Here is a 23,524-nt window from a genome sequence, read left to right on the forward strand (position 1 = left end):
TGCTCTTGGGGTCCAGTTGGGCCTGTTGAATGTTTTGCAGGAGCAACGTGTGGATGTAGCTCTCACACAGGAGCATAATGTGCATGATGTGTCTGTTTTGCAGTGTCTGAGCGTGCATTATCATGTGGTGCTCAACCCGCCGAGGACGCCTTTCGGGGGACCCTTATGTTATTCTCTCGTAGGGCCTTCTTCTCCGTGCTTCATACGGAGTTGGACGAGGATGGGCGGGTGTTATTTGTGCGGGTGGAGTTTTTGGGGGTCGTCATTTCGTTCTTGATGGTGTACGCCCCCTCGGGTGCGGCGCGTCGTCGGGAGCGGGAGGAGTTTTTTTGGATGGGGCTTCTCCCTTTCTTGCGCCATGATACGCGGGGCATGATTTTTGGAGGGGACGTCAATTGTGTGACGAGTGCACGGGATTGTTGTAGCGCTCGTCCGCAGAATGTCTCGGGTGCGCTGCTGGAGGTGGTGCGTTCCTGCGGTTTCCGGGACGCTGCTGTGCTCTTTGGTGGAGGGCTGTCGTTTACTTTTGCTGCACGTGGGGTGCGTTCGCGCATTGATAGGGTGTATGTCAATGGTGGGGAATGTACGGTGTATGATTTTCGCACTGTCCCAGTTGCATTCTCCGACCACAGTTTGGTGGTAGTCCAGGTTGGGGTGCCCAGTCAGGTGCGGGGTGGTGGAAGCTAAACTGTGGGTTGTTGCATTCTCCGCGTGTTTGTCGTCAGTTTCGGTGTTGGTGGGTCGGGATTCGGGCCCGGCGTTGTGAGTTTCTGTCTGTCTTGGAGTGGTGTAAAGTGCAGTGTCGTTTGTTTTTTCGCGTGGTTGCTAAACGCGAGGCTGCTGGGCGCTTTGGGTTGCTGCGGTTGTTGCAGGCGCAGCTGTCGAGGTTGTATGTAAGGTATGATGCTGGTATTGATTGTTTTGATAAGATTGTGGACTACAAGGCGCGTATATGCGGGTTGCGGAGTGAGTGGGCGGAGGGTGTGCATGTGAGGGCTCGTGTAAGTGAGAGGGTAGACGGGGAACGGATTTCTCCGTTTCTTTTAAGTAAGGTACGGGCCGCGCGGGACTCTGTTCTTTTTATGGCCTTGCAACGGCCAGATGGGACGGTTGTTTCGGACACTGGTGGGGTGTTGCACTATGTTCGGCAGGAGTTGACTGCGCTGTATGCGGAGGTGGCTGGGGACGCCACGCTTGCGGAGGATTTCTTGGGTCGGTGCCTTCCTGGGTTGTCGGTTGAGGAGTGTGCTGGTCTGGTGAAAGAGGTCTCCTTGGCGGAGCTGCTTGTGGTGGTGCGGTCGTTTCGTTCCGGGAAGGTGCCGGGTTCGGATGGTCTTCCTATTGAGTTCTATGTCACCTTTTGGGATGTGTTGGGGGATGTTCTGCTGGAGGTGGTCCGGTCTTGTCTTCGGGAGTGTGTTCTGCCTATGTCTCAGTGCGTTGGGATTGTGCGGCTTCTCCCGAAGTCGGGCGATTTATGGTTCTTCTCAAACTGGCGGCCCATTACTTTGTTGAATGTAGACTACAAGATCCTGTCTAAGGTCTTGGCTGGTCGGTGTCGCAGTGTTGTGGCGTCTGTTGTCTCTGTGGAGCAGTTTTGTGGTGTTCCGGGTCGATCCTTGTTGCATTGCAATGCATTGTTTCGAGATGTGCTCTTGTACGTGTCCGACTCTCACTTGTCGGCAGCGATGATTTGTCTGGATTGGTCGAAGGCTTTCGATCGTGTGTCGCTCGATTTTGTGTTTCGTGTGTTGGGGAGGCTGGGCTTTCCGCCCTTGTTTGTTCGTTGGGTGCGCATGTTGTATACTCAATGTTGTAGTCGGGTCTGTATAAATGGGTTTTTGAGTGATTCTTTCCCTGTGCGTTGCTCGGTGTGGCAGGGTTGTCCGCTTTCGATGCTCCTGTATATCGTCTTTCAGGAGCCTTTTTTTCGGGCGATCAAGGGATGCCCGTTGATCGTCCCACCCCCCCCCCCCCCCCCCGTTTGCCGTCGGGTCTTCGGTTGCCTATCTGCGGTTATGCAGATGATACCGTCCTGTTCGTGGCCTCGGAGGGGTCGGTTGGGGCGGTCTAGGTTGTGGTTGAGAGGTTTGAGTTGGCCACTGGGGCGCAGGTAAACCGTGCGAAATCCGGTCTTATGGGTCTTGGTGGGTGGTCCTCTCGCCGTGTGTGGGTGGGGTCATGGTTTCCGGTTGTCGCTTCTATGCGGGTTTTGGGGCTTACCTGGTTCGCTTCCTATGAGCAGTCCTTGGCTTGCAATTGGGATATGGTTTCCCGGAGTGTCGGTGTTGCGATTGGGTTGCTGGCTGTGCGCCCGTTGACGCTTTATCAGCGGGCGCTGCTTGTGAATTGCAAAGTTTTGTCCCAGGTCTGGTTCGTGGCTCGGTGCTTCCCCCTGGATTGTAAGCTGGCTTTCGGGTTGGAACGCCAGGTTTATCGTTATGTGTGGTGTGGTCGTTACCACCCAGTTCGCCAGTCGACGTTGGTGTTGGCTGTGCGGGAAGGTGGGGTATATATATATATATATATATATATATATATATATATGTCGTACCTAGTAGCCAGAATGCACTTCTCGGCCTACTATGCAAGGCCCGATTTGCCTAATAAGCCAAGTTTTCCTGAATTAATATATTTTCTCTAATTTTTTTCTTATGAAATGATAAAGCTACTCATTTCATTATGTATGAGGTCAATTTTTTTTATTGGAGTTAAAATTAACGTAGATATTTGAACGAACCTAATACCAACCCTACCTAACCTATCTTTATAGGTTAGGTTAGGTTAGGTAGCCGAAAAAGTTAGGTTAGGTTAGGTTGGTTAGGTAGTCGAAAAACAATTAATTCATGAAAACTTGGCTTATTAGGCAAATCGGGCCTTGCATAGTAGGCTGATAAGTGCGTTCTGGCTAATAGGTACGACATATATATATATATATATATATATATATATATATATATATATATATATATATATATATATATATATATATATATATATATATATATATATGTCGTACCTAGTAGCCAGAACTCACTTTTCAGCCTACTATTCAAGGCCCGATTTGCCTAAGAAGCCAAGTTTTCCTGAATTAATATATTTACTATAATTTTTTTCTTATGAAATGATAAAGCAACCCTTTTCTCTATGTATGAGGTCAATTTTTTTTTATTGGAGTTAAAATTAACGTAGATATATGACCGAACCTAACCAACCCTACCTAACCTAACCTAACCTATATTTATTGGAAAGGTTAGGTTAGGTAGCCAAAAAAAGCTAGGTTAGGTTAGGTTAGGTAGACGAAAAAACATTAATTCATGAAAACTTGGCTTATTAGGCAAATCGGGCCTTGAATAGTAGGCTGAGAAGTGCGTTCTGGCTATTAGGTACGACATATATATATATATATATATATATATATATATATATATATATATATATATATATATATATATATATATATATATATATATATATATATATATATATATATGTTAGGTTTTCTTTCAAACATGTTTCATTGAATATGACCGCATATTCTGTATTTATTATTTTCTGGTTTAGGGCTTCTATCCCTCTAACTATTTTCTTAGCATCAGGGCTTAGTTGAAATAGGAGTTCTCCAAAACTCCTTTTCGTACTTTTAAGGTGAAGAAAAGAAGTGATTTACTATAGAATTTATTACACTTATTTATACAATTTGCACAACGTTTCGAACCTCCATGGTTCATTCTCAAGTGAAGAGATCTTACAGTGCTGGTTGATTTTATACCCGCACTGGGTCAGGTGATAAAGACAATAAAGGTGAAAACATGGGGGGATACATAAGGGATAAATGTGGGGTGAAACATAAGAACAGAGGCAACTGCAGAAGGCCCATTGGCCCATACGAGGCAGCTTCTATCTACATACAAAGATTAATCCAGTGTAATTGGCCTGTTATGTTGGACATTGTCTTCTGTGTTGGCATCGTTATGTTCTGGTCTTGTCCATATATGTCCTTCTGGTCTTATATATATATATATATATATATATATATATATATATATATATATATATATATATATATATATATATATATATATATGTCGTACCTAGTAGCCAGAACGCACTTCTCAGCCTACTATGCATGGCCCGATTTGCCTAATAAGCCAAGTTTTCTTGAAGTAATATATTTTCTCTATTTTTTTTACTTATGAAATGATAAAGCTACCCATTTCATTCTATATGAGGTCAATTTTTTTTATTGGAGTTAAAATTAACGTAGATATATGACTGAACCTAACCAACCCTACCTAACCTAACCTAACCTATCTTTATAGGTTAGGTTAAGTTAGGTAGCCGAAAAAGTTAGGTTAGGTAAGGTTAGGTAGGTTAGGTAGTCGAAAAACAAATAATTCATGAAAACTTGGCTTATTAGGCAAATCGGGCCTTGTATAGTAGGCTGAGAAGTGCGTTCTGGCTACTAGGTACGACATATATATATATATATATATATATATATATATATATATATATATATATATATATATATATATATATATATATATATATATATATATATATATATATATATGTCGTACCTAGTAGCCAGAACGCACTTCTCGGCCTACTATGCAAGGCCCGATTTGCCTAATAAGCCAAGTTTTCATGAATTAATGTTTTTTCGACTACCTAACCTACCTAACCTAACCTAACCTAACTTTTTCGGCTACCTAACCCAACCTAACCTATAAAGATAGGTTAGGTAGGGTTGGTTAGGTTCGGTCTTATATCTACGTTAATTTTAACTCCAATAAAAAACAATTGTCCTCATACATAATGAAATGGGTAGCTTTATCATTTCATGAGAAAAAAAATTAGAGAAAATATATTAATTCAGGAAAACTTGGCTTATTAGGCAAATCGGGCCTTGCATAGTAGGCTGAGAAGTGCGTTCTGGCTACTAGGTGCGACATATATATATATATATATATATATATATATATATATATATATATATATATATATATATATATATATATATATATATATATATATATATATATATATATGATATATTACGGTGAACCCCTGGAAGAATGGTAGACAGTTGGTGTGGGACTACACTTGCGTTTCAACTTTAGCCAATACCTATGTTGACTTCAGTGCCACACAAGCAGGAGGAGCTGCCAATCACCGGGAAGCGGCCAAGTCACGTAAATACAGAGACCTTGAGCACCACTACAATTTTGTCCCCATTGCCTCAGAGACACTTGGTGCCTGGGGTAAAAGTGCTGCTAGCTTTTTAAAGGAGTTGGGGTCTAAGCTAATCGAAACAACTAGAGACCCCAGAGCTGCCAGTTTTCTTTTTCAGCGCCTTAGTGTGGCAATCCAGAGAGGAAATGCTCACTGCATCCATGGTTCCTGCCCGCCATCTGAGGAGCTGGAGGAGCTATTCAACTTGTGACAAGCAGCCTTGTACCCTGTATGTAATCAATATTGTAACTTTTTTTGTGTAATGACATTTTCAAATAAAGTTAGATAAATATACACACTTAACAAAAGAATAGGGGTGGTAGGAGAAGAAAATATCAAAGTGTTCAGTGAGGATCCACAAGGTCTTCTCTGAGTACTCTTTATTTTCTTCTCCGAGGCTATGGGTCCCTACATTTGCACCAGAGATGGTACCCCTTCTAGGTTTAAAAAAAAAAAATATATATATATATATATATATATATATATATATATATATATATATATATATATATATATATATATATATATATATATATATATATATATATATATATATATATATATGCGAACAAGCCTGAATGGTCCCCAGGACTATATGCGAATGAAAACTCACACCCCAAAGTGTGGGGTGTGAGTTTTCATATATATATGAATGAGTTTTCATTCATATATATATATATATATATATATATATATATATATATATATATATATATATATGTCGTACCTAGTAGCCAGAACGCACTTCTCAGCCTACTATGCAAGGCCCAATTTGCCTAATAAGCCACGTTTTCATGAATTAATGTTTTTTCGACGACCTAACCTACCTAACCTAACCTAACCTACCTTTTTCGGTTACCTAACCCAACCTAACCTTTAAAAATAGGTTAGGTTAGGTTAGGTAGGGTTGGTTAGGATCGGTCATATATCTACGTTATTTTAACTACAATAAAACAAAATTGACCTCATACATAATGAAATGGGTAGCTTTATCATTTCATAAGAAAAAATTAGAGAAAATATATTAATTCAGGAAAACTTGGCTTATTAGGCAAATCGGGCCTTGCATAGTAGGCTGAGAAGTGCGTTCTGGCTACTAGGTACGACATATATATATATATATATATATATATATATATATATATATATATATATATATATATATATATATATATATATATATATATATATATATATATATATATATATGTCGTACCTATTAGCCAGAACGCACTTCTCAGCCTACTATGCAAGGCCCGATTTGCCTAATAATCCAAGTTTTCATGAATTAATGTTTTTTCGACTACCTAACCTACCTAACCTAACCTAACCTAACTTTTTCTGCTACCTAACCTAACCTAACTTATAAAGATAGGTTAGGTTAGGTTAGGTAGGGTTGGTTAGGTTCGGTCATATATCTACGTTAATATTAACTTCAATAAAAAAATATTGACCTCATACATAATGAAATGGGTAGCTTTATCATTTCATAAGAAAAACACTAGAGAAAATATATTAATTCAGGAAAACTTGGCTTATTAGGCAAATCAGGCCTTGCATAGTAGGCTGATAAGTGCGTTCTGGCTACTAGGTACGACATATATATATATATATATATATATATATATATATATATATATATATATATATATATATATATATATATATATATATATATATATATGTCGTACCTAGTAGCCAGAACTCACTTTTTGGCCTACTATTCAAGGCCCGATTTGCCTAATAAGCCAAGTTTTCCTGAATTAATATATTTTTTCTAATTTTTTTCTTATGAAATGATAAAGCTACCCATTTCATTATGTATGAGGTAAATTTTTTTTTATTGGAGTTTAAATTAACGTAGATATATGACCGAACCTAACCAACCCTGCCTTACCTAACCTAACCTATCTTTATAGGTTAGGTTTGGTTAGGTAGCCGAAAAAGTTAGGTTAGGTTAGGTTAGGTAGGTTAGGTAGTCGAAAAACAATTAATTCGTGAAAACTTGGCTTATTAGGCAAATCGGGCCTTGAATAGTAGCCCAAAAAGTCAGTTCTGGCTACTAGGTACGACATATATATATATATATATATATATATATATATATATATATATATATATATATATATATATATATATATATGTCGTACCTAGTAGCCAGAACTCACTTCTCAGCCTACTATGCAGGGCCCAATTTGCCTAATAAGCCAAGTTTTCATGAATTAATTGTTTTTCGAGTACCTAACCTACCTAACCTAACCTAACCTAACTTTTTCCATTACCTAACCTAACCTAACCTAACCTATAAAGATAGGTTAGGTTAGGTTAGGTAGGGTTGGTTAGGTTCGGTCATATATCTACGTTAATTTTAACTCCAATAAAAAAAATTTGATCTCATACATAATGAAATGGGTAGCTTTATCATTTCATAAGAAAAAAATTAGAGAAAATATATTAATTCAGGAAAACTTGGCTTATTAGGCAAATCGGGCTTTGCATAGTAGGCCAAGAAGTGCATTCTGGCTACTAGGTACGACATATATATATATATATATATATATATATATATATATATATATATATATATATATATATATATATATATATATATATATATATATATATATATATATATATATAGTAGGCATCCTTCAGTCTCGGGAGACTATGGAGTTGCGCCCTAGTTGTCAATCCTGGTGCAGCGTCTGGTGTGACTGATGAGGCCAATCCGAGAGTGGCAGTCCATCCCACACCGAGCACAAACGAAGTCTGATTCTGGTCTGTCTTCCTGGTTACCGGCTTTCCTTCTCTGTCTCTTTGCCTCCGATTCCTTGGCAAGTGACTCCTCGAACTTGGAGAGACCTCGTTGAACAGACTGCCTCCAGGCTGAACGGTCTGTAGCCAGTGTCTCCCATATAGCAAGATCGACGTCCATGGCTTTCAGGTCCCTTTTGCATACGTCTTTGTACCGTAGCTGGGGCTTGCCTACTGGACGCTTTCCCTGCCTCAGCTCTCCATACAGGAGATCCTTGGGGATCCTGCCGTCGCCCATTCGCACAACGTGCCCGAGCCAGCGCATTCGTCTCTGTTTCAGCATTGTGTACATGCTGGTGATTCTTGCTCTCCCCAAGACGTTGTTGTTTGTCACCTTGTCCTGCCAGGTGATGTCCAAGATGTGTCGAAGGCAGCGCATGTGGTAGGCATTCAGCCGTCTTTCCTGACGGGCGCGGAGTGTCCAAGACTCACTGCCATAAAGGAGAGTGCTCAGGACACAGGATCTGTAAACCTGAATCTTAGTATACTCAGTTAGCCTATTGTTGGCCCACACTCTCTTTGTCAGCTTGGACATGGTAGTAGATGCCTTACCGATGCGTTTGTTTAGCTCCGTATCAAGAGAGAGGGAGTCAGAGATTGTGGAGCCCAGGTACACGAAGTCGTGAACAACTTCCAGTTTGGAATCAGAGATGCCGATGTCAGGTGGGGAGTCCACTCCTTGTCCCATGACTTGTGTTTTCTTCAGACTGATGGTGAGTCCGAAAGCCTGAGAGGCCTCGCTGAAGCGGGTTATGAGCCGTTGGAGGTCTTCAGCTCAGTGGGCAGTGACTGCTGCGTCGTCGGCAAAGAGGAAGTCGCGCAGACACCTCAGCCGAACCTTTGTCTTGGCTCTCAGCCTGGCGAGGTTAAAGAGCTTCCCATCCGACCTGGTCCGGAGGTAAATGCCTTCCGTGACAGATCCGAAGGCGTGCCGCAGCATAACTGCGAAGAAAATCCCGAATAGGGTTGGAGCCAGTACGCAGCCCTGCTTTACTCCACTTCGGATGTCAAAGGCGCCTGATGTTAGGCCATCAAAGACCACGGTGCCCCTCATGTTCTCATGGAAAGATCTGATGATGCTGAGGAGCCTGGGTGGGCATCCGATCTTGGGGAGGATCTTGAACAGGCCATCCCTGCTGACGAGGTCGAAGGCCTTCGTCAGGTCTATGAAGGCTACAAAGAGTGGCTGCTTCTGTTCCCTGCATTTCTCCTGCAGTTGTCTGAGGGAAAAGACCATGTCGATGGTGGACCTATATCGACCTATATGTCGATATATATATATATATATATATATATATATATATATATATATATATATATATATATATATATATATATATATATATATATATATATATATATATATGCGTTCTGGCTACTAGGTACGACATATATATATATATATATATATATATATATGTCGTACCTAATAGCCAGAACGCACTTCTCAGCCAACTATGCAAGGCTCGATTTGCCTAATAAGCCAAGTTTTCCTGAATTAATATATTTTCTCTAATTTTTGTCTTATGAAATGATAAAGCTACCCATTTCATTGTGTATGCGGTCAATTTATTTTTATTGGAGTTAAAATTAACGTAGATATATGAACGAACCTAACCAACCCTACCTAACCTAACCTAACCTATCTTTATAGGTTAGGTTCGGTTAGGTAGCCGAAAAAGTTAGGTTAGGTTAGGTTAGGTAGGTTAGGTAGTCGAAAAAACATTAATTCATGAAAACTAGGCTTATTAGGCATATCGTGCCTTGTATATTAGGCTGAGAAGTGCGTTCTGGCTACTAGGTACGACATATATATATATATATATATATATATATATATATATATATATATATATATATATATATATATATATATATATATATATATATATATATATATATATATATATATATATATATATATATATATATATCGTACCTAGTAGCCAGAACTCACTTCTCAGCCTACTATGCAGGGCCCAATTTGCCTAATAAGCCAAGTTTTCATGAATTAATTGTTTTTCGAGTACCTAACCTACCTAACCTAACCTAACCTAACTTTTTCCATTACCTAACCTAACCTAACCTATAAAGATAGGTTAGGTTAGGTTAGGTAGGGTTGGTTAGGTTAGGTTAGGTAGGGTTGGTTAGGTTCGGTCATATATCTACGTTAATTTTAACTCCAATAAAAAAAATTTGATCTCATACATAATGAAATGGGTAGCTTTATCATTTCATAAGAAAAAAATTAGAGAAAATATATTAATTCAGGAAAACTTGGCTTATTAGGCAAATCGGGCTTTGCATAGTAGGCCAAGAAGTGCATTCTGGCTACTAGGTACGACATATATATATATATATATATATATATATATATATATATATATATATATATATATATATATATAATGTCGTACCTAGTAGCCAGAACTCACTTCTCAGCCTACTATTCAAGGCCCGATTTGCCTAATAAGCCAAGTTTTCCTGAATTAATATATTTACTATAATTTTTTTCTTATGAAATGATAAAGCTACCCTTTTCACTATGTATGAGGTCAATTTTTTTTTATTGGAGTTAAAATTAACGTAGATATATGACCGAACCTAACCAACCCTACCTAACCTAACCTAACCTATATATATAGGTAAGGTTAGGTTAGGTAGCCAAAAAAAGCTAGGTTAGGTTAGGTTAGGTAGGTTAGGTAGACGAAAAAACATTAATTCATGAAAACTTGGCTTATTAGGCAAATCGGGCCTTGCATAGTAGGCTGAGAAGTGAGTTCTGGCTACTAGGTACGACATATATATATATATATATATATATATATATATATATATATATATATATATATATATATATATATATATATGTCGTACCTAATAGCCAGAACACACTTCTCAGCCTACTATTCGAGGCCCGATTTGCCTAATAAGCCAAGTTTTCATGAATTAATGTTTTTTCGTCTACCTAACCTACCTAACCTAACCTAACCTAGCTTTTTTTGGCTACCTAACCTAACCTTACCTATAAATATAGGTTAGGTTAGGTTAGGTAGGGTTGGTTAGGTTCGGTCATATATCTACGTTAATTTTAACTTCAATAAAAAAAAATTGACCTCATACATAGAGAAAAGGGTTGCTTTATCATTTCATAAGAAAAAAATTATAGTAAATATATTAATTCAGGAAAACTTGGCTTATTAGGCAAATCGGGCCTTGAATAGTAGGCTGAGAAGTGAGTTCTGGCTACAAGGTACGACATATATATATATATATATATATATATATATATATATATATATATATATATATATATATGCGTTCTGGCTACTAGGTACGACATATATATATATATATATATGTCGTACCTAGTAGCCAGAATGCACTTCTCAGCCTACTATGCAAGGCCCAATTTGCCTAATAAGCCAAGTTTTCATGAATTAATATTTTTTCGAGTACCTAACCTACCTAACCCAACCTAACCTTACGTTTTCGGCTACCTAACCTAACCTAACCTATAAAGATAGGTTAGGTTAGGTTAGGTAGGGTTGGTTAGGTTCGGTCATATATCTACGTTAATTTTAAGTCCAATAACAAAAAATTGACCTCATACATAATGAAAAGGGTAGCTTTATCATTTCATAAGAAAACAATTAGAGAAAATATATTAATTCAGGAAAATTTGGCTTATTAGGCAAATCGAGCCTTGCATAGCAGGCCGAGTACGACGTTCTGGCTACTAGGTACAACATATATATATATATATATATATATATATATATATATATATATATATATATATATATATATATATATATGTCGTACCTAATAGCCAGAACGTACTTATCAGCCTACTATTCAAGGCCCGATTTGCCTAATAAGCCAAGTTTTCATGAATTAATGTTTTTTCGACTACCTAACCTACCTAACCTAACCTAACCTAACTTTTTCTGCTACCTTACCGAACCTAACCTATGAAGATAGGTTAGGTTAGGTTAGGTAGGGTTGGTTAGGTTCGGTCATATATCTACGTTAATTTTAACTCCATTAAAAAAAATTGACCTCATACATAATGAAATGGGTAGCTTTATCATTTCACAAGAAAAAAATTTGAGAAAATATATTAATTTAGGAAAACTTGGCTTATTAGGCAAATCGGGCCTTGTATAGTAGGCTGAGAAGTGCGTTCTGGCTACTAGGTACGACATATATATATATATATATATATATATATATATATATATGTCTTACCTAGTAGCCAGAACGCACTTCTCGGCCTACTATGCAAGGCCCGATTTGCCTAATAAGCCAAGTTTTCCTGAATTAATATATTTTCTGTAATTTTTTTCTTATGAAATGATGAAGCTACCCATTTCATTATGTATGAGGTCAATTTTTTTTTTATTGGAATTAAAATTAACGTAGATATATGACCAAACCTAACCAACCCTACCTAACCTAACCTATCTTTATAAGTTAGGTTAGGTTAGGTAGCCGAAAAAGTTAGGTTAGGTTAGGTTAGGTAGGTTAGGTAGTCGAAAAACAATTAATTCAGGAAAACTTGGCTTATTAGGCAAATCGGGCCTTGCATAGTAGGCCGAGAAGTGCGTTCTGGCTACTAGGTACGACATATACATATATTATATATATATATATATATATATATATATATATATATATGTCGTACCTAATAGCCAGAACGCACTTCTCAGCCTACTATTCAAGGCCCGATTTGCCTAATATGCCAAGTTTTCATGAATTAATGTTTTTTCGTCTACCTAACCTACCTAACCTAACCTAACCTAGCTTTTTTTGGCTACCTAACCTAACCTTACCTATAAATATAGGTTAGGTTAGGTTAGGTAGGGTTGGTTAGGTTCGGTCATATATCTACGTTAATTTTAACTCCAATAAAAAAAAATTGACCTCATACATAGAGAAAAGGGTTGCTTTATCATTTCATAAGAAAAAAATTTTAGTAAATATATTAATTCAGGAAAACTAGGCTTATTAGGCAAATCGGGCCTTGAATAGTAGGCTGAGAAGTGAGTTCTGGCTACTAGGTACGACATATATATATATATATATATATATATATATATATATATATATATATATATATATATATATATATATATATATATATGTCGTACCTAGTAGCCAGAACGCACTTCTATGCCTACTATGCAAGGCCCGATTTGCTTAATAAGCCAAGTTTTCATGAATTAATTGTTTTTCGACTACCTAACCTACCTAACCTAACCTAACCTAACTTTTTCGGCTACCTAACCTAACCTAACCTATAAAAATAGGTTAGGTTAGGTTAGGGTGGGTTGGTTAGGTTCGGTCATATATCTACGTTAATTTTAACTCCAATAATAAAAAATTGACCTCATACATAATGAAATGGGTAGCTTTATCATTTGATAAGAAAAAAATTAGAGAAAATATATTAATTCAGGAAAACTTGGTTTATTAGGTAAATAGGGCCTTGCATAGTAGGCTGAGAAGTGCGTTCTGGCTACTAGGTACGACATATATATATATATATATATATATATATATATATATATATATATATATATATATATATATATATATATATATATATATATATATATATATGTCGTACCTAGTAGCCAGAACTCACTTTTTGGCCTACTATTCAAGGCCCGATTTGCCTAATAAGCCAAGTTTTCCTGAATTAATATATTTTTTCTAATTTTTTTCTTATGAAATGATAAAGCTACCCATTTCATTATGTATGAGGTCAATTTTATTTTATTGGAGTTAAAATTAACGTTTGATATATGACCGAACCTAACCAACCCTACCTAACCTAACCTAACCTATCTTTATAGGTTAGGTTTGGTTAGGTAGCCGAAGAAGTTAGGTTAGGTTAGGTTAGGTAGGTTAGGTAGTCGAAAAACAATTAATTCATGAAAACTTGGCTTATTAGGCAAATCGGGCCTTGCATAGTAGGCTTAGAAGTACGTTCTGGCTACTAGGTACGATATATATATATATATATATATATATATATATATATATATATATATATATATATATATATATATATATATATATATATATATATATATATATATTAGTATATTTTGGTAGCAGTCTTTCCTGTAGACATATATTATTAAATATGACCGAAAAAGTAAGATTAATAATTCTGACACGAATTTTCTCAATCTTTCGTACATTTCGCTTCACTGTTGGAGGTAAATCAAAAATCAATTCTCCAAAATTCATTTTTATTTCTAGTCTGACGCGACACGAGCGCGTTTCGTAAAACTTATTACATTTTCAAAGACTTTAGTTCACAAATACACAACTGTATAGAACTTACGCATCTCCGATTTTATATCTACATTTGAGTGAGGTGGAAGGGGTGATGTGGCATTAACACAAGACAGAACAAGATGTGGTATTAATAGGGTATTAATTTTATCAACACAAGACAGAACAAGAGTATTAATAGGGTATTAATTTCATCAACACAAGACAGAACACGAAACAATGGATATTGAATAGAAGTGTTTGTAGAAAGCCTATTGGTCCATATTTCTTGATGCTTCTATATTGGAGCGGAGTCTTGAGGTGGGTAGAATATAGTTGTGCAATAATTGGCTGTTGATTGCTGGTGTTGACTTCTTGATGTGTAGTGCCTCGCAAACGTCAAGCCGCCTGCTATCGCTGTATCTATCGATGATTTCTGTGTTGTTTACTAGGATTTCTCTGGCGATGGTTTGGTTGTGGGAAGAGATTATATGTTCCTTAATGGAGCCCTGTTGCTTATGCATCGTTAAACGCCTAGAAAGAGATGTTGTTGTCTTGCCTATATACTGGGTTTTTTGGAGCTTACAGTCCCCAAGAGGGCATTTGAAGGCATAGACGACGTTAGTCTCTTTTAAAGCGTTCTGTTTTGTGTCTGGAGAGTTTCTCATGAGTAGGCTGGCCGTTTTTCTGGTTTTATAGTAAATCGTCAGTTGTATCCTCTGATTTTTGTCTGTAGGGATAACGTTTCTATTAACAATATCTTTCAGGACCCTTTCCTCCATTTTATGAGCTGTGGAAAAGAAGTTCCTGTAAAATAGTCTAATAGGAGGTATAGGTGTTGAGTTAGTTGTCTCTTCAGAGGTTGCATGGCTTTTCACTTTCCTTCTTATGATGTCTTCGACGAAACCATTGGAGAAGCCGTTATTGACTAGGACCTGAAGCTGTTATTGACTAGGACCTGCCTTACCCAACAGAGTTCTTCGTCGACTTGCTTCCATTCTGAGCTGTGGCTGAGAGCACGGTCGACATATGCGTTAACAACACTCCTCTTGTACCTGTCCGGGCAGTCGCTGTTGGCATTTAGGCACATTCCTATGTTTGTTTCCTTAGTGTAGACTGCAGTGTGGAAACCTTCGCCCTTTTTATGACTGTTACATCTAGAAAGGGCAGCTTCCCATCCTTTTCCATCTCGTAAGTGAAACGCAGCACAGAACTCTGCTCAAATGCCTTTGAGCAGAGTTCCGTGCTGCGTTTCACCCATACTCCCAGGAGCAACGCAACTGGTATGTATAAGACGCCTTAATCCACTTGACCATCACGACCGGACAAAATGAGGTGATAGCCGAGGCTATCTGAACCACCCCACCGCCGGCACGCGGATAGTAATCTTGGGCATAGCATTTTACCAAATCACCTCATTCTTTGGGGCACACGTGAGGAACACAAATGCGAACAAGCCTGAATGGTCCCCAGGACAATATGCAACTGAAAACTCACACCCCAGAAGTGACTCAAACCCATACTCCCAGGAGCAACGCAACTGGTATGTACAAGACGCGTTAATCCACTTGACCATCACGACCGGACAAAATGAGGTGATAGCCGAGGCTATTTAAACCACCCCACCGCCGGCACTCGGATAGTAATCTTGGGCATAGCATTTTACCAAATCACCTCATTCTTTGGGGCACACGTGAGGAACACAAATGCGAACAAGCCTGAATGGTCCCCAGGACAATATGCAACTGAAAACTCACATCCCAGAAGTGACTCGAACCCATACTCCCAGGAGCAACGCAACTGGTATGTACAAGACGCCTTAATCCACTTGACCATCACGACCGGACAAAATGAGGTGATAGCCGAGGCTATTTGAACCACCCCACCGCCGGCACTTGGATAGTAATCTTGGGCATAGCATTTTACCAAATCACCTCATTCTTTGGGGCACACGTGAGGAACACAAATGCGAACAAGCCTGAATGGTCCCCAGGACAATATGCAACTGAAAACTCACACCCCAGAAGTGACTCGAACCCATACTCCCAGGAGCAACGCAACTGGTATGTACAAGACGCCTTAATCCACTTGACCATCACGACCGGACAAAATGAGGTGATAGCCGAGGCTATTTGAACCACCCCACCGCCGGCACTCGGATAGTAATCTTGGGCATAGCATTTTACCAAATCACCTCATTCTTTGGGGCACACGTGAGGAACACAAATGCGAACAAGCCTGAATGGTCCCCAGGACAATATGGAACTGAAAACTCACACCCCAGAAGTGACTCGAACCCAATTGACCCAAGTGACGAACGAACCTCGAACTCGGCTATCACCTCATTTTGTCCGGTCGTGATGGTCAAGTGGAATAAGGCGTCTTGTACATACCAGTTGCATTGCTCCTGGGAGTATGGGTTCGAGTCACTTCTGGGGTGTGAGTTTTCAGTTATATATATATATATATATATATATATATATATATATATATATATATATATATATATATATATATATATATATATATATTTATATATATATATATATATATATATATATATATATATATATATATATATATATATATATATATATATATATATATATATATATATATATATATGTCGTACCTAATAGCCAGAACGCACTTCTCAGCCTACTATTCAAGGCCCGATTTGCCTAATAAGCCAAGTTTTCATGAATTAATGTTTTTTCGTCTACCTAACCTACCTAACCTTACCTAACCTAGCTTTTTTTGGCTACCTAACCTAACCTTACCTATAAATATAGGTTAGGTTAGGTTAGGTAGGGTTGGTTAGGTTCGGTCATATATCTACGTTAATTTTAACTCCAATAAAAAAAAATTGACCTCATACATAGAGAAAAGGGTTGCTTTATCATTTCATAAGAAAAAAATTAGAGAAAATATATTAATTCAGGAAAACTTGGCTTATTAAGCAAATTGGGCCTTGTATATTAGGCTGAGAAGTGCGTTCTGGCTACTAGGTACGACATATATATATATATATATATATATATATATATATATATATATATATATATATATATATATATCGTACCTATTAGCCAGAACGCACTTTTTGGCCTACTATGCAAGGCCCGATTTGCCTAATAAGCCAAGTTTTCCTGAATTAATATATTTTCTCAATTTTTTTTCTTATGAAATGATAAAGTTACCCATTTCATTATGTATGAGGTCAATTTTTTTTTATTGGAGTTAAAATTAACATAGATATATGACTGAACCTAACCAACCCTACCTAACCTAACCTAACCTATCTTTGTAGGTTAGGTTAGGTTAGGTAGCCGAAAAAAGTTAGGTTAGGTTAGGTTAGGTAGGTTAGGTAGTAGAAAAAACTTTTGCCTAATAGGCCGAGTAATTTTCTTTATTTTCAATAAATTGTTTCCAATTTGTGTTTTTTAATTATTATTATTATATTATATTATATTAAGAACATAAACTATTGACGTAGTTGTATTAATTAGGTTAGGTTAAGATAGGTTAGGTTAGGTTAGATAGGATTGGTTAGGTTCAGTCATATATCTACGTTAGTTTTAACTCAAATTTAAACAAATTAACTCATACATAATGAAATGGATAGCTTTATCACTTGATAAGAAAAGAAATAGAAAAATATATAATTTCAGGAAAACTTGGCTTATTAGGCAAATCGGGTCTTGCATAGTAGGCCGAGTACTGCTTTCTGGCTACTAGGTACAACATATATATCTATATAAATAAAAATGGAAATGTTCGTTTGTTCAAAATCGCTAATCTCCGAAAGTTCTTCACTGGTTGCTTTGAAATTTTCACACAACTTTCCATTCGCATCCGAGCAGGTTTTTATATGCATACTATATAGATGTCACGTCTGTGACAGTAAAAAAAAAAACATGCTTTTTCTGAATAACTGTGTTTTTCATGTGTTTTTCATATGAGGGAAATCTTCGAAACCTCTTCACCGATTGCTTTGAAATTTTGACATAACGCTGCATTCGAATAGGCGGGTCGTTTTATATATCTACTATATAGATGCCTCACCTATGAGAGGAAAGAAACATGCTTTATTTGAAAACAGCGCCATCTGTTGGACGTAAGAGCAAGACACGCTGTAATCCCTGAAAGTTCTTCACCAATTGCTTTGAAATTTTAACACAACGTTGCATTCGAATAGGCGCGTCTTTTTTTATACCTACTATATAGATGCCACCCCTGTGACAGGTAAAAACATGCGTTTTTGAAAAACAGCACCATCTGTTGCATTTAATGGCAACATGCACACTATACTAAATATGTCACAAAATCCATTTCAAAGTTTCCGATTGCATTGATAAATTTTATTTTCATAGATTTCCATTTATTTTATTTTTAGTGAATTATTTTGTGACATTGTGTTGGAATTGAGCTGTGTTGTTTACCATACTGTTCATTTCGTAAGTATAAATATAGATACCACACCTGTGACAGGTAAAACTACAATACACAATACAATTTTATTTAGGTAAGGTACATACATACAATAAATATTTACAAGGATTGTTTAACTTATAGGTATAGCTAGTACATACAATGCCTAAAGCCACTATTACGCAAAGCGTTTCGGGCATGATAAACTTAAATGACATGCTTAATACTAATTGAGCATAATGAGTAGAATGAAAACAAGAAATGAAAACATAGATGAAAAAGCAGCACAAATACAATTATGTCGACAAACAGCGCTCTTTAAAGAAAAAAACAGACATTGGTTGACAATAGAAGGGTAAGGTAGGTTACAGGGAATTTATTAGGTATAGCTTCGCTTTTAACTTAAACTGGTTGAGAGAGGTACAGTCTTTAACATGGTTGGGAAGGTCATTCCACATTCTGGGCCCCTTGATTTGTAGAGCATTTCTAGTTTGATTAAGTCGTACTCTAGGAATATCAAAACTGTATTTATTTCTGGTGTGATGCTCATGGGTTCTGATACAACCTTCTATGAAGCTTTTGAGATCAGGATTGGCATTATAGTTTAGCGTTTTATATATGTATAATACACATGAGAGAATGTGCAGTGACTTAATGTCTAACATATTCAGAGATTTAAGTAGGGGTACCGAGTGATGTCTGGGGCCAGAATTGGATATTGTCCTAATAGCAGCTTTGTGTTGAGTAATTAGAGGACGTAAGTGATTTTGGGTAGTAGAGCCCCAAGCACAAATACCATAGTTGAGATATGGATAGATAAGGGAGTAATAGAGAGTCACCAGGGCAGGGCGTGGTACATAATATCTGATCTTAGAAAGAATGCCCACAGTTTTTGAAACTTTTTTTGATATGTTTAGAATGTGTCCCTGGAAATTAAGCTTGTGGTCAATGAGAATGCCAAGGAATTTGCCATCTAATTTGTTACAAATTTGGGTATTGTTTATTTTGAGATTTATTTGATTAGAGGATTTATTGCCAAACAGAATATAAAAGGTTTTGTCAATGTTAAGGGTGAGTTTGTTGGCAGTTAGCCACAGATGGACTTTATTTAGCTCAGTATTTACTGTGGCATTTAGAGCAAGGGGATCAGGACTGGAGTAAATGAAGGTTGTGTCGTCAGCAAATAGAATTGGTTTGAGGTGTTGGGAGGCATTTGGAAGGTCATTAATGTAGATGAGAAAGAGGAGAGGGCCAAGTATGCTGCCCTGGGGAACACCAATGTTGATGGGTAGGGTGGGAGAAATTGTATTATTCACAGAAACATATTGGAGCCTGTCAGTAAGGTAGGATTTGAGGTATTGTAGGGAGTGTCCTCTGACTCCATAATGATGTAATTTAAGAAGAAGGTTTTGGTGGTTGACAGTGTCAAAAGCTTTACGCAGGTCCACAAACAACCCAACAGAGAACTCATTTTTATCAAGAGCTGTATGAATCGAGTTAAGCATACTAATAAGTGCATCGTTAGTGCTTTTTTTGGGTCTGAAGCCATATTGGCAAGGGCTAAGTATATTGAGTTTGGCTAGATATGAGTAAAGCTGCTTATAGATTAGTTTTTCAAAAATTTTTGACAAGTTTGGCAGGATAGATATAGGTCTGTAGTTGTTAACATCTGTGAGATTACCACATTTGTGGACAGGCGTTACTCTCGCTTTTTTTAGAATATCTGGGAAGGTTTGGAGTTCAAGTGACTTGTTGAAGAGCAAAGCAATAGCAGGGGCTAAAGATCTGGAGGCTTTTTTGTAAATTAAAGTTGGTATCTCCTCAAGGGCACCAGACTTGGTTTTAAGGGAAAGGATTATCTCATTGACGTCAGTGGAATTAATAGGCTTTAGGTACAAAGACTGTGGATAGTTACCTGAAAGATAGTCATTAATGTCTGTACTGGAAGATGGAATATCATTTGCAAGGGATGAACCAATGGAAGAGAAGAACCTATTGAACTCAGTAGCAGAATCAGAGGCTGAAAGCTGACCATCGTTATTAGACAGGAGAGTCGGTTTGTTATTTAAAGACTTCTTTGATCCCAATATTTGAGAAATTGTTCTCCAAGTTTGTTTAATGTTGCTCTTTATTTGGGTAAATTTATCTTCGTAGTATTTAGTTTTGGCTCGTCTAATTATCTTAGACAGCAATAATGAGTAATTCTTTGAGAATTCTTTGGAGACAATTCCTAACCTATACTTCTTCTCAAGGTCATGTTTTTTATTAATAGATTTAAGTATTCCCTTTGTAAGCCAGGGATTGTTAAGCCTTTTGGTTGTGACTTGTTTTGTAAGCATAGGACAGTGGGTATTATAAAGGCTAAGAGTTTTTTGAAGAAAAGATTGTACTGCAAGGTTGATGTCCACTATGTTACCTAACTCGGACTCCCAGTTGACATTATCAGCAGCAGTTATAAAATTGTCTATAGCAGTTTCATTGTGTAGTCTAAAACGTATCACTCTTGACTCAAGAGGTGGTTTGCTAATGTTAGTTAAGAGAAATGTGGGGTAATGATCTGTAGTGCTATCGGTGATTATACCTGAAGTAAGCGGAGAGGTTATGTTTGTCCAGATGTGATCAAGCGTCGTGGCAGTGCTATCAGTGATTCTAGTAGGTCTAGTGATTAAGGGTATGAGGAAGCAGGAATTCATACAGTTGAGGAAGCTAACAGCAGTGGACAGCAAACAGTTTGCTAACAGCAAACTAACTATGCTTTTCTTGAAAAACAGCGCCATCTGTTGCATGTAAGAGCAACACACATGCTATACTATATATGTTACAATTCCATTTCAATGTTTCTGATTGCATCGATAAATTGAATTTTCATAAATTTTGATTTATTTTCATTTTGATTTAATTATTTTGTGAGAATTGCATTGGAATTGAGCTGTGTTGTTTACCTGACCGTTCATTTCATGACTATAATTTATTTTTATATTTTTTCATATTTTCATTTCATTTTTTAACTGTTTTTCTTATATTTCAGTGATGGGAACATCAGATCATTTGATGTTCCCAATTTTCTGATGGGAACATCAGACCATTTGGGAAGGCATCAGACGAGGGAGTGGGGAATGGTGGGGATGACAAGGGGACGGAAGCGAGAGTTTGTGCAGAGGACGAGGGGACAAGGGATGGGGTAATGGAGAATGATGGGGAGGACAAATGAACAGGAGAGTAGGGCATTGTGGGAAGTAAGAGGGGATGGTGGAGTGAGGAATGGTGGGGAGGACGAGGGAGACGGCGGAGTGGGGAATGTTTGGGAGGCCTAGGAGAAGGGTGAGGGGGGGAACGGTGGGGAGGACTGGGAAGGTTGTTGTTGCTGAGCAACACATGAACCACAGCAACGTGTGGCCGGGTACTGCTAGTATATATATATATATATATATATATATATATATATATATATATATATATATATATATATATATATATATATATATATATATATATATTATATATATATACATATTATATATATATATATATATATATATATATATATATAATATATATATATGTCGTAAAATCTAAGCGCGTAAAAATCTAATATATATGTATCTAAGAAAATTTTAAGGAGGTAAATACTTGCAAAATTTATAGACAAAAAAATGATAACAGATTACATGAAATGAAAAAGAAAGAAGATGAGAGAAAATTGTAGGTACAGTATATTAAAGCACATAGGTAGCTAAGATTGATTGCAATGACAGCTTGAATGGTAGTTGACAAAAAATAGGTAGGCACAATACAGCAGAAACAATATAAGATTGATTGCAATGACAGTTTGAATGGTAGTTGACAAAAATTGGTAGTCACAATACGGCATATGGCTAGCACATAAAAGAAGACAGCAATGAACACAATGATAAGGTTGTTTGATATTACATAAAAATTAGGAGATTGGGTAACACTAGGTACAGAGCAAATTTAAAGCTCAGTGTAGGAAACTAAGAAGATGAAGTTAGGTACTTTTTGGTTTTGCTTTTAAATAAGGCAAAAGTTTTACAGTTTTTCAATTCACTAGGGAGTGAGTTCCATAGACTAGGTCCCTTAATTTGCATAGAGTGTTTACACAGATTAAGTTTGACCCTGGGGATATCAAAGAGATATTTATTTCTGGTGTGGTGATAATGGGTCCTATTACATCTGTCCAGGGAGAGTTTCAGAGCATGGTTTGCATTTAAGAACAGGGTTTTGTAAATGTAGTTGACACAAGAGAATGTGTGGAGGGAGTTAATATTTAGCAAGTTTAGGGATTTAAACAAGGGAGCTGAGTGTTGTCTGAAAGCAGAGTTAGTTATTATTCTGATAGCAGATTTTTGCTGTGTGATGATGGGCTTAAGGTGGTTTGCAGTGGTAGACCCCCATGCACAGATACCATAATTAAGATAGGGGTAGATTAGTGCTTAATATAGTGAGATGAGAGCAGAATTGGGAACATAATATCTGATTTTGGAGAGTATACCAACTGTCTTAGAGACTTTCTTAGTTATGTGTTGAATGTGGGTGCTGAAGTTGAGTCTCTTGTCTAGGAATAGGCCAAGAAACTTGCCATCATTTTTATTACTGATGTTAATGTTGTCTATCTGTAGCTGAATTGCATTTGATGATTTGCTTCCAAATAAGATGTAGTAAGTCTTTTCGATGTTTAATGTTAGTTTGTTTGTTGACATCCATAAGTGGACTTTTTTTAATTCATTATTCACAA

The sequence above is a fragment of the Procambarus clarkii genome, chromosome 64, assembly GCF_040958095.1.
Source record: "Procambarus clarkii isolate CNS0578487 chromosome 64, FALCON_Pclarkii_2.0, whole genome shotgun sequence".
Taxonomy (NCBI): Eukaryota; Metazoa; Arthropoda; class Malacostraca; order Decapoda; family Cambaridae; genus Procambarus; species Procambarus clarkii.